Consider the following 13,457-nt stretch of genomic DNA (forward strand, 5'->3'; position numbering starts at 1 on the left):
CATATTCAGGAGGAATCTGGATGGTGTGGCCAGAGTCCAGAAAGATCAACTTGCGATTAGCCCATGGTGCTGTAGCTTGCTGATTGAGGGGCAGAGAAAATGTTTGCAGCTTTTTGAGCTTGCTGACGTATATCAGTGTTTACAGCAGGTATCTGAGGCGGTGGCAAAAACAAGCAGAGAGAAGGAGGGTGTCTGAATATTCTTTTAGTTCAGGGACAGCGGCTTTGCCCTCCTTCTAAGTGCTGAATGAATCTTGCAGGCATTGAGTGGATCCTCTCTACTGCATGAACGCCTGAAGTGTGGAGGACTCTAGTAAATTATCATGTACACAAAAGCCCATAGATAAAGGAGGATATCTTTGTACCAGGGGCTCTGGATCATGCATGGCATTTAAGGAGAAGGAGACTGGCATGGGGTGCATCAACCAGAGAGGGAGTCTGTGCAAATAGCAGCACTAAAGGAACATTGGTCTATATACGATAATATAAAGTGAAAGGTAACTTCCATGGAGAGCCTACTGGAGCCGCAGTGGTATGCTGGTCGATGTGGAACGAGGCATGTGTGATTCCAGAAAGAAGATGCAAGTGGAGATCTCTGCCATTTAGAAAGAGTGCAGACAACTATGTGAAGGGGTTTCTAGAAAAGGTGGAGGGTACTGAAAATAAGTCTCACACTACAAACCTCCTGGATTTGCTTATCCAGGAGGGTCGCATCAGTGTTTTTTTAATAGATGTTTTATTCATTGCATGTGCCTTCTGGAGAGATCTCTGGCACCTTAACAGTGGTCTGAGTGGCGTGTCCTTGAGGATTAGTATGGCCAAGACACGATTGTCAGAACTGTGATCCATCATGTTGTAAAGACACAATATTCTAATGATCAACTTGAGTGTGGGAATAGGCACGGATGAGGACCTACTTCAACTACTAAAGTCGTTTGTATGCGCAGATCTTGAAGGGATGATAAGTTATTTAGCAAAACTTAGTGTACATAACTGCACATAACCAAAATACGTATGTATTTATTTATTTGAACAGTTTTATATAGCACGAACAAGACCACATAAGGGTAACAGAGCGCTTTACATCTTGGCAGTTCAACGGGCACACCCCGTGGTAATCGTAACACAATCAGAAAAGAAAACAAATATAACAGATGGTGATAATTAAGATAGAACTGAAGGGAACAAAAGAAAGTCAATGCATCTTAAGGTGATTGGAAGCTAGACCAAAAATGTCTTTATCAGTAACTCATTGACTTCTTTTCTGAAGGAAGCCGTGGAGTTAAGTCTTATTTCAGGTGGCAAGTCGTTCCAGATTCTTGGTGCAATACCCGAAAATGCTCGATTGTAAGTTTTCTTTTTATGGCATTTCGGTGGTTTGAGCAGTATGGTGCCAGAGCCTCTAGAGGAGTGAGAGCACCCAGAAATCTCAAGGTTTTGTGCAAGATAGATTGGGGTGTTGAAGTGTAAAGCTTTATGCGTCATGCAGGCAATTTTCAGATGAAACCTTGCTTCATACGGGAGCCATTTATAGATTTCAGCTCAGGCGTGATGTTATGATTGTTTTTGGAGCCTGTAATAAGACTCACAGCGTAGTTGAGTGGCGCCATCTTCGCTCTAGGAAGGCCGCAGAGGGTAGCACTACCATAGTCCAATATAGAAATCACTAGGGCTTGAACCGCATTTTTGAAGGCGTTATGGGGTAGGAAGGGTTTTATTTTCCTCAAGACTCTCAGTTTGAGATTTGCACCTTTGGTAAGAGCACTGATGTTTGTTGCATATTATTCCCAGAGAGCTCACTGAATCAATTATGTTTGGAGTGCAGTCGAGAGCTGTGAGTTGATGCATCCATTCTTCGATGTCTAGGGAGTGATTGGCTGTAGTGATAAGGAGAAATTCTGTTTTGAGGGCATTCAGTTTCAACTGTTTGAGAGTCAACCAACTTTGTGTTTCCTGAAGAGTTGAGATGAGGGGCCTTATGTCCTCTGGGGAGGAGACTTTCAGGTACAATTGGGTGTCATCAGCATACATGTGGTAATGAATGTTGGACAATTTCAGGAGTTACGTTAGAGGCTCCATGAACAGATTGAAAAGGGTGAGTGAGAGCATGGGCCCCTGTGGGACCCCCAGAGTGAGGGGAGAAGGATTTGACAGAGTCTAATTCACCTTAATTCTTTGTTTTCTGTTGTGAAGGAATGAGTCGAACTAATTTAACACAGTCCCTGATAGCCCCATCCTGTGCTCCAGTAGCTTTGTGTAGATATTGCTCATAACTTTCTTGTTGGTGTTCACATGAATTAGAATACCAGAATAGGTGCTGAGTCTTGACGTTTCCCTTTTATAATTTAGGCTGTAAATTACTTTGTGTTTTGTCGTGACCCACTGCCGCTGCCAATTAGAAGGGCTCAACCAGAAAGATTTCCTTAGCTCCAATGAGGTCTTTGCAAATCACAATCACTTTGGAGAAAAGGAAAGCGTACCAGTGGCTCTCACGTATCTCTGTGATGAGTTAGGCCGATCAAGATCCAGAATGTTGTAAGCCAGATAACCGTACCTCAGAAGCTCTTTGCTGCCAGGGTTATATGTGGAAATATGGAACCACACTCAGATGTCTGAAAACAGCAGACACACACGCAGCAATACTGTTAATATGTACAATCAGTACACAAACCTTGTGTATCAAAGTGGTTGAAATTATTATTGTAATCTCAGCAGCCATAATTAAAAACGAGATGAATATTTGAAAAAGACTATGCATTTTGCATTGCACATCCTTACTATCTGTAATAATTAGTTTAACCTCTACTTAACATTTATGTCTACATTATTATCAGTCTCATAGTAATGGTGTGGACTGAATGATTAGTATGTTTCCCTCGCTACCTTATGCCAAGCCATGTACTAACCCCACATATCTATAGAATGCTCCCAGGCCTGCAGTTAGATATTGGCTCTCCAGCATTTCCCGCCATTACTCAATTTGCTGCTCCTCCCAAATTCTTAGTTTTTTTATGCCTTTCGCCCCAATGATTCTGTATGAAGAGAGGATGAGGAGTTGTTGTTCGGTCTCTTGTATCTGCATCACTGTATGAATAATGCCTCAGAGACATTTATGAAAGAAAAACAATTGTTTCAAAAATGCTTGATTCAACATTAGCTTTATATCTAGCTAGACTGCTTTGTAAGACGATGTTATGGTATTTGTATAAATAACGCATGCATCTCACCCATAAGGTTATCCCGGAGCAGAATAGAAAGTTATTGCCTGAGCTTGATAACTAAGCCAGTTAGAAAAGCCAGGTTTTACATTTCTTCCTAAATACTGAGAGCGAGAGCCGAACCCATAGAGAAGGAAGCTTATTCCAAGCATAAGGTGCCAAGTAGGAAAAGGAGCTCCCTCCTGCAATAGCCTGCTGGATGTAAGAGTTTCGAGCAAACAGTGGAGATGCTGAGCGAAATCGTCGGAAATGAACATAGAAGTATGCGACTGGTAAAATAGAAAAGACCAGGGTTGTGAAGTGCTTTGTAGGTATGCATAAGAAGCTTGTAGAGGAAATGTTTGTAGAGAGGTAGCCAATGAAAATTAGTAAGTAGTCGGCGACAGTGGGACAAGGAGACAGATTGAGAACAAGCCTGGCAGCTGTGTTCTGGACCAAATGAGAACTCTTGATAAGGTGTGCCGAAATGCCAACATAGAAGGCATTTGCTTAGTCTAGTCTGCTGGTAATTAGTGCTTGGTTTACAGTTTTCCGTGCAGTCAGGGGCAGCCATTGAAATACTTGTCTGAGTATTTTGAGTGTGTTACAGCAACACACAGACACCGCAGTGGCATGGTTTCCCAGAGAAAGCTGATCATCAACAATGATAGTCAGGTGATAGCCAGGTTTTTGGCAGCATGCGAGGGCTGAGGTGGAGGGCCACAAGGCAGTGGTACAGAATTCATGGAAAACTGTAACCCAAGCACTAATTACCAGTAGACTAGACTAAGCAAATGCCTTCTGTGTTGGCATTTCGTCTCACCTTATCAAGAGTTCTGTGTAGAAATGAAGAAAACAATTTAATGCAGTGTCGGAGATACCCATCTGGTGTTCTAGGATGTTCACAAGAGTCTCATGTTTGATAGTGTCAAACACTGCTGACAGATCTAGCAGGATTAGTAAGCAGGACTCAGTTTGATCGAGTAAACGTAAAGTGTCATCAACAATGTGGACCAATGGAGTTTCAGTACTGTGATTTGGTCTGAAGCCAGATTGGTATTGATTGAGGAGTTGGAATTGGATAATGTGATTGCAGAGCTGCTGATGAACGCATTTTTCCATGAGCCTAGCTAGGGTTGGGATGCCAGAGCCTGGACGGTAGATGTTGGGATCGGAAAGGTCTGAGTCAGGCTCTTTTAAGATAAGGGTTACTTGGCCACATTTCTGATAGATACATCTGCCAGTGGATTCCTCACCTTGTGAATATCCCCTTGCGTCAGCAACATTCGGAAATTCTTTTCGTAGCCTCGCGCCGACGTGGACTTGGAAGTCATAGAGACACGGCATCGCACGCGACTCCGCTAACGTCACCGGCGCCTACAATAGGCCCACGCCGGCGTGATGACATCAGTTCTCTTTTTTCCGCGGCGTCGCGCTAACGGTTTCGGGAATCTCAGTAGCCATTTGGTACTTTGTTGCCTTTTTGTTACCGCTTTCTGCTTCTTTGTTTCTTGTCTCTTCAACGATGTCGACAAAGAAGACCGGCTTCAAGCCCTGCAGGGAGTGCGGGAAAATGATGTCCATAACTGACCCGCACGAGGGCTGCATTTGGTGTTTGAGCTCTGATCACGATGTGGATGGATGTTCATCTTGTCGGAAGATCAACCCGAAGGCCCTGAGGGAAAGAGAGACAAAACTCCTGGTAGCGAAGCTGAAGGCTGGAAAAGGAAAATCTTCGTGGTCTCGTTCTCGAAGGTCGAGGTCGAAGTCAAGATCCAGATCTCGAGAGGAGTCGTCTTCGAGGTCCGCTTCAGACCATGCTTCGAAGTCGAGAAGGAAGCATAAGAAGAAGAGGCATGAGTCCCGACGTCGTTACGGTAAGGAGTCGGGCTCGAGGTCGAGGTCACCGACGAAGGTTCGTTCTAAGGTGGTTACGCTGGATGTCTCAGATCATGAAGGTGAGGCCTCGCCTTCGGAGTCGCGGGTACAGTCGCCGACTCCGACTCCGGCTTCGAATCCGTCTCCGGCGCCGTCCCCGGCCCGAGATGAGGAAGAGGTTCAGGTGGATGTGGATTCTGCGCCTGTCGAAGAGCCGAATCCGAACCCTTCACAAGACCAGCCTGAGGGTTTCCAGCCACCCTTTCCAGCCCCAGGCCAGGACCCATCTGCGTTTTTAACGCTATGTATGGCGTCTTTTCAAGGGCGTGGTACCCCTCTGGCGCACCTTCGGGTCCCATGGGCCCTCTTTCAATTTAGGAGTTCCTCACTCCTATCCTCCTGCTCCATTCATGCCCTATATGCCGGCTCCGACGCCACCATGTCAATATCCGGCTCCGCCGAGGTCGTCGACGCTGGTTCTGGCGTCGCCCGCTCCAGTTCGACCTCGAGGGCATCCCTCTGAGCCATCGGATTCGATACCGGCGCCGATCCCGGCTCCGTCGGAGCCGTTGGTGGATCCAGCTGCGAAGCGTGTAAAGGAGAGGTCCAGAAGGGAAGCACAACGCCTTTTGGAAGAGCAAAGGTATATAGAGTTACATCCTGATATGGAGGAAGGTGAACTGGAGGAGGACTGTTTGAGGATCTGGCTGACGCTGGTAGCCTGGATTTCTCTCCAGAGTGGGAGTTGCCTTCAGGCTCAGATACACCTTCTAAGGACGTCCAGCCTTATCATGTAGTGATGAGGAAGGCGGCGGAACTTCTACAATTGACATTGCCAACAGTGGAGTTTAAATCCAATCTCCTTACAGAACTTTTGCATTCGCCTAGCTCTGTGGTAGAACCATTGCTTCTGTTTAATGATGCCTTAACGGAACCCATTTTGGAGGTGTGGAAAAAACCACTGTCAGCTCCTGCAGTATCCCAAGAGTGTGGCGAGAAGGTACAGGGTTGCACCTGAAGACCCTGCTTTTTTGACGTCTCATCCATCACCAGAGAGCCTAGTCATACAAGCAGCCTGTTCCAACAAGAATGTGAGTGCCTTTCCTCAGGTCCTCGGGGATAAAGAGGCAAAGAAACAGGATCAGGTGGCTAAAAAGGCCTTCTCCTTTGCACGTATGGCGTTGAAGTCAACTAATGCCACTTGCCTAATAGGGAGGTATGTGCATGCCCTTATGGATTCTATGCGTACTTTAGCTCCTAAGATTCCTGATGCCAACAGGAGGGATTTTGAGGAGGTAATATCAGACGCACAGGCTGCGGCACGCCAGGTGATACAGAGTGGCCTGGACACTGCGGACTCGGTGGCACGTATCATGGGCACTGCGGTTGCCACTAGAAGATCAGCTTGGCTGAAATCCTCAGACTTTTCGGCAGATGTTCAAGCTGCTTTGCTGGATCTGCCGTTTGATGGATCTGGCCTCTTTGGCAAGAAGGCTGATACAGCCTTGGAGAGATTTAAAGACAGTAGGGCGACTGCTAAATCTTTAGGTCTCCAGATCAGGAGTTCTTCGGTCAGGAGGTTCAGAGGTTTGAACGCTCTTCCTTTCGGAATTACCGACAAGGTCAGTAGCAACAACAACAGCAGCAGCAAAATTCCATGTACAGATCTTACAGGGGAAAGCAAAGAGCGCGTCCTCGTGGACGTCAGGCCTCTTCCTCCTCCACCTCCTCCAACCCTCCAGCCACAGCAAAGCAGCCCTAGATCCGCCATTCAGGATCATGTGGGTCCGGTGGGGGGTCGGCTTACCCATTTTCTACGGGATTGGGAATCGGTTACATCAGATCTTTGGGTTCTCAATCTCGTAGAAAATGGGTATGCCCTTCCCTTTCGGGAATTCCCTCCCAATTACCCTCCTTGTCAAGGTTTTTGCACGGAGGAACACCTGTTACTCCTGCAGGAGGAGGTTCAGACTCTATTAAGAAAGGGTGCAATAGAGGTGGTCCCAGAGCAGGAAAGGGGTCTGGGATGCTACTCCCGGTATTTCCTGATTCCCAAGAAGGATGGCAGACTTCGTCCAATCCTGGATCTCAGGATCTTGAATCTCTATCTAAAACAAGAGAAATTCAAGATGCTCACCCTTGCTCAGGTTCTTCAAGCGCTGCTGGAAGAAGACTGGATGGTGTCGCTCGACTTGCAGGATGCGTACTTTCACATCCCAATCCTGAAGTCACACAGGAAGTATCTCTGTTTTACGGTGGGATCGCAACACTTATCAGTTTGCGGTCCTTCCTTTTGGAATTACTACTGCGCCTCGAGTCTTTACCAAGGTGATGGCGGTGGTGGCAGCACATCTCAGAAGGTCGGGGATTCCGGTATTCCCCTATTTGGACGACTGGCTGATCAAAGCAGAGTCGTCGAAGAGAGTGCTCCAACATCTGCAAGAGACAACCCAGTTGATGTACAGGTTGGGTTTTATGATAAATGTACCCAAGTCTCACCTGGTGCCCTCCCAGCGCATCCTGTTCATAGGTGCTGTACTGGACACAACTGTATGTCGTGCTTTCCCTCCTCCTCAAAGGATTCGCGACACACAGGAAATAATTCCTTTATTTTACAATGGAGCGGTCGTTCCAGTCCTGAAGGTCCTTCGCCTACTCGGTCTGATGGCTTCATGCATTCTGTTGGTCAACCATGCACGCTGGCACATGAGGGCACTCCAGTGGTGCCTCCGCAGGTAGGGGTATCAACACAGCGGAGATCTCAGGGAGTCAGTGAGGATCTCCAGAGAAACTGCAGCGGATCTGTCTTGGTGGGGCGTGGAAGGCAACCTGTCTCAGGGGAAGCCTTTTCAACTGCCTCCTCCGGTGGCCACAGTGATAACGGATGCATCCTTCTAGGGTGGGGTGCTCATCTGGGGGACCTGGAGGTCAAGGGTTTTTGTTCTCCAGAGGAAAGGTTGCTTCATATCAACCTTCTGGAATTGCGGGCGATACGTTTGGCGCTCAAGGCCTTCCTCCCTTCTCTTCGCGGTCGGTCGGTTCAAGTCCTGACAGACAACACGACCGCGATGTGGTATATCAACAAGCAGGGAGGAGTGGGGTCGCAGTGTCTCTGCAGAGAGGCTCTGTGCCTCTGGTCCTGGGTTCAGGACCATCAGATTTGTCTGATGGCAAATCATCTGGCCGGAGTTCTGAACGTGCGTGCAGACGGCCTCAGTCGGCAGTTCTCAGCCGACCACGAGTGGAGGCTTCACCTGGAAGTGGTTCGTCACGTCTTTCGGACGTGGGGGACTCCTCAGGTGGACCTGTTCGCCACTCGCGAGAAGGCTCACTGCCCGTCATTCTGCAGTCTCCAGTATCCGATGCAAGGAGCCTTGGGGGATGTGTTTCAGTTGAGTTGGGGAAGTCAACTCCTTTACGCGTTTCCTCCCATACCGTTGATTCCTCAGGTTCTGAAGAAGATTCGCCAAGACCAGGTCCAAGTCATATTGGTCGCCCCGGATTGGCCAAGAAGGGTGTGGTTCTCGGATCTTCTCCACCTCTCCTCTCACCCGCCGCTCCGTCTCCCTCACAGGGCAGACCTCCTCTCTCAGATGGAGGGACAGGTTCTACACCCCCACCTCCAGACATTACACCTTCATGCCTGGAGATTGAACGGGGCAACTTGAACTCCTTTTCTCTCCCACACGATGTGGTGGATGTCCTTCTTTCAGCTAGACGTGACTCCACTAAGTCCATCTATTCGTATAGGTGGTCTAGATTTGTCATCTGGTGTGGAGAGAAGTCTGTAGACCCTTTGAAAGCCCATTTATCTGATATTCTCCAGTTTGCTCTCTCTTTGGCGCGGCAAGGGCTTGCTGTTGCCACAGTCAAGGGTTATCTCTCGGCTTTGTCGGCGTTTATATGTTTGCCGGACCATCCTTCTCTTTTCAAATCTCCTGTAGTTTTAAGATTTTTGAAGGGTCTTACTAATAAATTCCCTCCTACTCCCTTTATTGTGCCTCAATGGGACTTAAATCTTGTCTTAACATACTTGATGGGTGCTCCCTTTGAGCCCTTGCACAAGTGTCCTATGAGGTTTTTGACTTTTAAGACAGTCTACCTGGTCGCAATTACCTCGGCAAGGAGGGTAAGTGAGCTTCAAGCTCTTAGTTCCAAGCCCCCTTTCTTGACCATTCATGCTGATCGAATGGTTCTTAGGACCAGGGCTGCTTTTCTCCCTAATGTGGTGACTCCCTTTCACCTAGGACAATACATTGCCCTCCCTTCCTTTTATCCTACCCCTCACCCTTCCAAGGAGGAGGAGAGGTTACACCGTCTGGACCCTAGGAGGGCGGTGTGTTTTTACCTGGACAGAACTAAAGACTGTTGTGTGGATGACCAGCTCTTCATTGGGTTTGCTGGCTGCAAGAAAGGAAGAGCGGTTCATAAAAGAACTCTTTCAAGATGGAGCATCCTCTGTATAAAGATCTGCTACTCTTTGGCCGGTAAGGAACCTCCAGAGGGTATAAGGGCTCATTCTACAAGAGCTAAGTCGTCAACCTCGGCTTTGTCTAGAGGTGTTCCTGTAGAGGATTTTTGTAGGGCCGCAACTTGGTCCTCCCTCCACACTTTTGCGAAGCATTACTGCTTGGACTCTGAGGTGAGGAGGGACGGCCACTTTGCGCGCTCTGTCCTCCAGGATTTTCTGGTTTAGGAGAGTGGACGCCCTCCTCCGAGAGTGGGGACTGCTGTGGGAATCTATTCACAAGGTGAGGAATCCACTGGCAGATGTATCTATCAGAAGAACAAGTTACTTTCCTTCTGTAACGCTTTTTCTGGTAGATACAGTATCTGCCTGTGGATTCCTCACTGACCCACCCGCCTCCCCTTTGTCCACTCTTCTATACCAGAATAACTGTTTTGTATTTGTTTTATGGTCAAAGAAAATGGGTTATTTCAAATGTTTTCTTGCATTGACTTCACACTGTGTGTGTTACTTTGACTATCGTGTACTGTGTATGCTATGTATATTTCTACTGTCATTGGTCCGTCCGTGTGCCTCGAAGGCACGGAAAAAAGGGCGGAACTGATGTCATCACGCTGGCGTGGGCCTATTATAGGCGTCGGTGATGTCAGCGAAGTCACGTGCGATGCTGTGTCTCTATGACGTCCAAGTCCACGTCGGCGCGAGGCTACAAAAAGAATTTCCGAATGTTGCTGACGCAAGGGGATATTCACAAGGTGAGGAATCCACAGGCAGATACTGTATCTACCAGAAAAAGCGTTAACGAAGGTAAGTAACTTGTTCTTTAGGTAGTCCAGGATGTATGTGTGTGTGTGTGTGTATATATATATATATATATATATATATATATATACCTACTCGACTTCACATCGTGAGTGTGCGGCTCACTTCCTTTGTTTCAGAGGTTCTTTTTCGGCTTGGTCCTGCCTAGAGCGACGCACCACCAGAGTAACGAGCGCCATCACTGCCCGCATATGGACCAAAATTGTGGGACTGCGAGAGCAAGAAGGGCAGCGGCGCCACCAAGGACTGGACCTTGGTCTGGGCCCCAGCAAACTTGAAAGTTAGCTTGCAGGGGATCATGAGAGTCAAAAAGGAACTTCCGAAGCAAAAATAACTTCAAAGTAACAATCATTGGAAGGTAGCTATCACGGGACTCGGACTATACTACAGAAACCACAATTCCTGAATGTAACACCTATCGAGGCGCCCACCAGGGGGCAAACACCTTTTATAAAAGCAAAGCAAATATGATTTCGTATGTTCCTTGCAGCCTCTTGAACGCTCCTGGCTCCCCCCTTTGAGAAAGGTCTGGTAGACCGAAATGCATCAGGGATCACTAAACGCCAGCATTTTGGAAATTAAAAATAAACCTACTTGACTTCACATCGTGAGTGTGCGACTCACTTCCTTTGTTTCAGAGGTTCGTTTATATATATATATATATATATATATATATATATATATATATATATATATATATATATATATATTCACTGAAAAAACCATAGGTTATAGACCATATATAGTTAGGAATTAGCATTTAAAAAACCTTATTTTACTCACACAAAACCATTGAAATTCCATATATAGTTAGTTGCACTAACTATATATCGCGCACCCGCAATCCACTGCTGATCATGTCACATATTACATCATTCATGACATGGTCGGTGACATCACTGATGACATCACTGATGACATCTCAAATGACATCACTGATGAGATCACTGATGACATCATCCAGTGACTGTGTGTTTCTGTAAAGTTTAAATATGTTTTACATATTGAAGAATGAGTAGATGTATAAGTGTCTGGACGAAGGATTTAGTAGGTGCATGACTGAATGTATGAGTGAGTGATTAAATGTGTCTCACTGAGTGCATGGGTTAGTGACTAAACTGTCTTAATTTGTGCATCATTATGTCTGTTGTTCTGTAAACTGCTGCATGTGTTGATCAGTAGCTATATGATTAACTATATGGGTTATTGATTGATTGTCCAAGTATTTGTATAGGAGACTGAGTGTGTGTGTGGCTGGCTGGGAGGTGTGTGACTCTGTGCAGATCAATGTGTACTTGTATCAATGATTGTATAAGAAAGTAAGTATGTGTTAGTATATGTTTGAAAATGTAAGGTGCTCTATGTTTAACTGTATAGACAAGAAAATGGAAGTGTGATTGATTCTTTACAGGACTGACTAGGTGTGTGAGTAACTCCATGGATGAGTGGCAGAGTGTAAGTGTCTGTATAGGTGTATGAGTGCATATGATAGTGTTGTAAAGATGAGTGATTGTATGTATGAATGATTGTATGGGTGAATGAGTGAATGTGTGTGTAGACGTAGGAATCAGTGAGTACGTATGTAGTAACTAGTATTGGTGTGTCAATGGTTTCAAAAATTATACTCTGTATTTAACACTGGGTGAAACAGAGGTTATATTAAAACGTGAGGAGATGCATTGTATTGTCACATGAATGATATCATCAGTGATGTGGTCATTGATGTCAAATGAGATGTCATCAGTGATCTCATCAGTGATGTCATTTGAGATGTCATCAGTGATGTCATCAGTGATGTCACTGACCATGTCATGAATGATGTAATATGTGACATGATCAGCAGTGGATTGCGGGTGCGCGATATATAGTTAGTGCAACTAACTATATATGGAATTTCAATGGTTTTGTGTGAGTAAAATAAGGTTTTTTAAATGCTAATTCCTTACTATATATGGTCTATAACCTATGGTTTTTTCAGTGAATTTCAATGGTTTTTTAATAGCAAATATCATAAGCTGTCGAATGTCAAGTACGTGGTAAGTAAAAACATTTTCGTGTTTATGCACACTGATCTGCTTTGAATGCTGCCCCCCACCCCTCATTTCTATTAGGAGTACTCTCTCTTTGCAGATAGTGAAGGGTAGTTAACGCAGCCCTTTGCCCCCTTTGTAATCCGTCGTGCCTGCTTCTCTCTCCATTTGATTGATTGTTCTCTTTGGTTCATTCTCTATTTACAAACAAGCACAGAGTCGCAATACTCTGTTTAGTCTTTGCAGATAGCGAAAAATCGTGTAAAAAAACAAAAGGAATCAAGCAAAATCAGTAGGCCACTAATGGGATCTCTTTTTGACCTCGCTAAAATAGAAACATTAGGAACAACCTGTTGAAAATAGCAATGCGTATGTACATAAGCGGCGTTCATTTGTGTTCACAGTACCCCTTGTTGATTGTTTGAATCGAGCATTGAATTGTTCGAAGTTAATTCTCTTAAGGATCTTCTCTGCCTGCAAACGAGGAAGAATAGGAATATTCTCTCTCCCTTTGCAGATAGTGAAGGGTAGGTAACGCAAGCCTTTAACACGTCGTACCTATTTCATTCCTCATTGATTGATTGATTGTCCGAACATTGACTGTTTGGGAATTAGTTCTTTTTGGAGGTATTCCCTGTTTGCAAATAAACGTAGGAAAATCTGTGCAAGTAGTGAAAGGGTACGTAATGCGGACCTTTCTCCCCCGTTGTAATCTGTCATGCCTATCTACTCCCCACTGATTGATGCACCTGTTTCACCCGGACCATTTACTAGAGATACGTCATCTGGCCCGACCAGAGAGCACCCCTAGTGAAAAGGACATATGCAATAATAACGAAGTGATCACTGTATCCTGTTAACAGAAACTTTAGCATGAAACAACCTGGAAAGAAAAGAATAGGAAAACGAAAATCAGTAGGCCACTGATGAACATGAACTTTTATTAAACAACGAACAAAGAAACGATAACATAACGTAATGATAAAACCTATTAATGTCCTAGAAACAAGAAAACTTTAAAATATGCCAGTGGTGAGAGACCAGAAAAACAGTAAGAGAAACC

The 13,457-nt window shown here is 45.6% G+C and overlaps 1 protein-coding gene across 2 annotated transcripts in view; it reads left to right on the forward strand.

Annotated features, from left to right (window-relative positions):
- Positions 1–13,457, forward strand: part of FNDC3A (fibronectin type III domain containing 3A) — a 1,256,364-nt gene that overhangs the window by 600,944 nt on the left and 641,963 nt on the right. The gene's annotated exons all lie outside the window — the stretch shown is intronic.

This window comes from Lissotriton helveticus, chromosome 8 (assembly GCF_964261635.1).
Source record: "Lissotriton helveticus chromosome 8, aLisHel1.1, whole genome shotgun sequence".
NCBI classification, from domain to species: domain Eukaryota; kingdom Metazoa; phylum Chordata; class Amphibia; order Caudata; family Salamandridae; genus Lissotriton; species Lissotriton helveticus.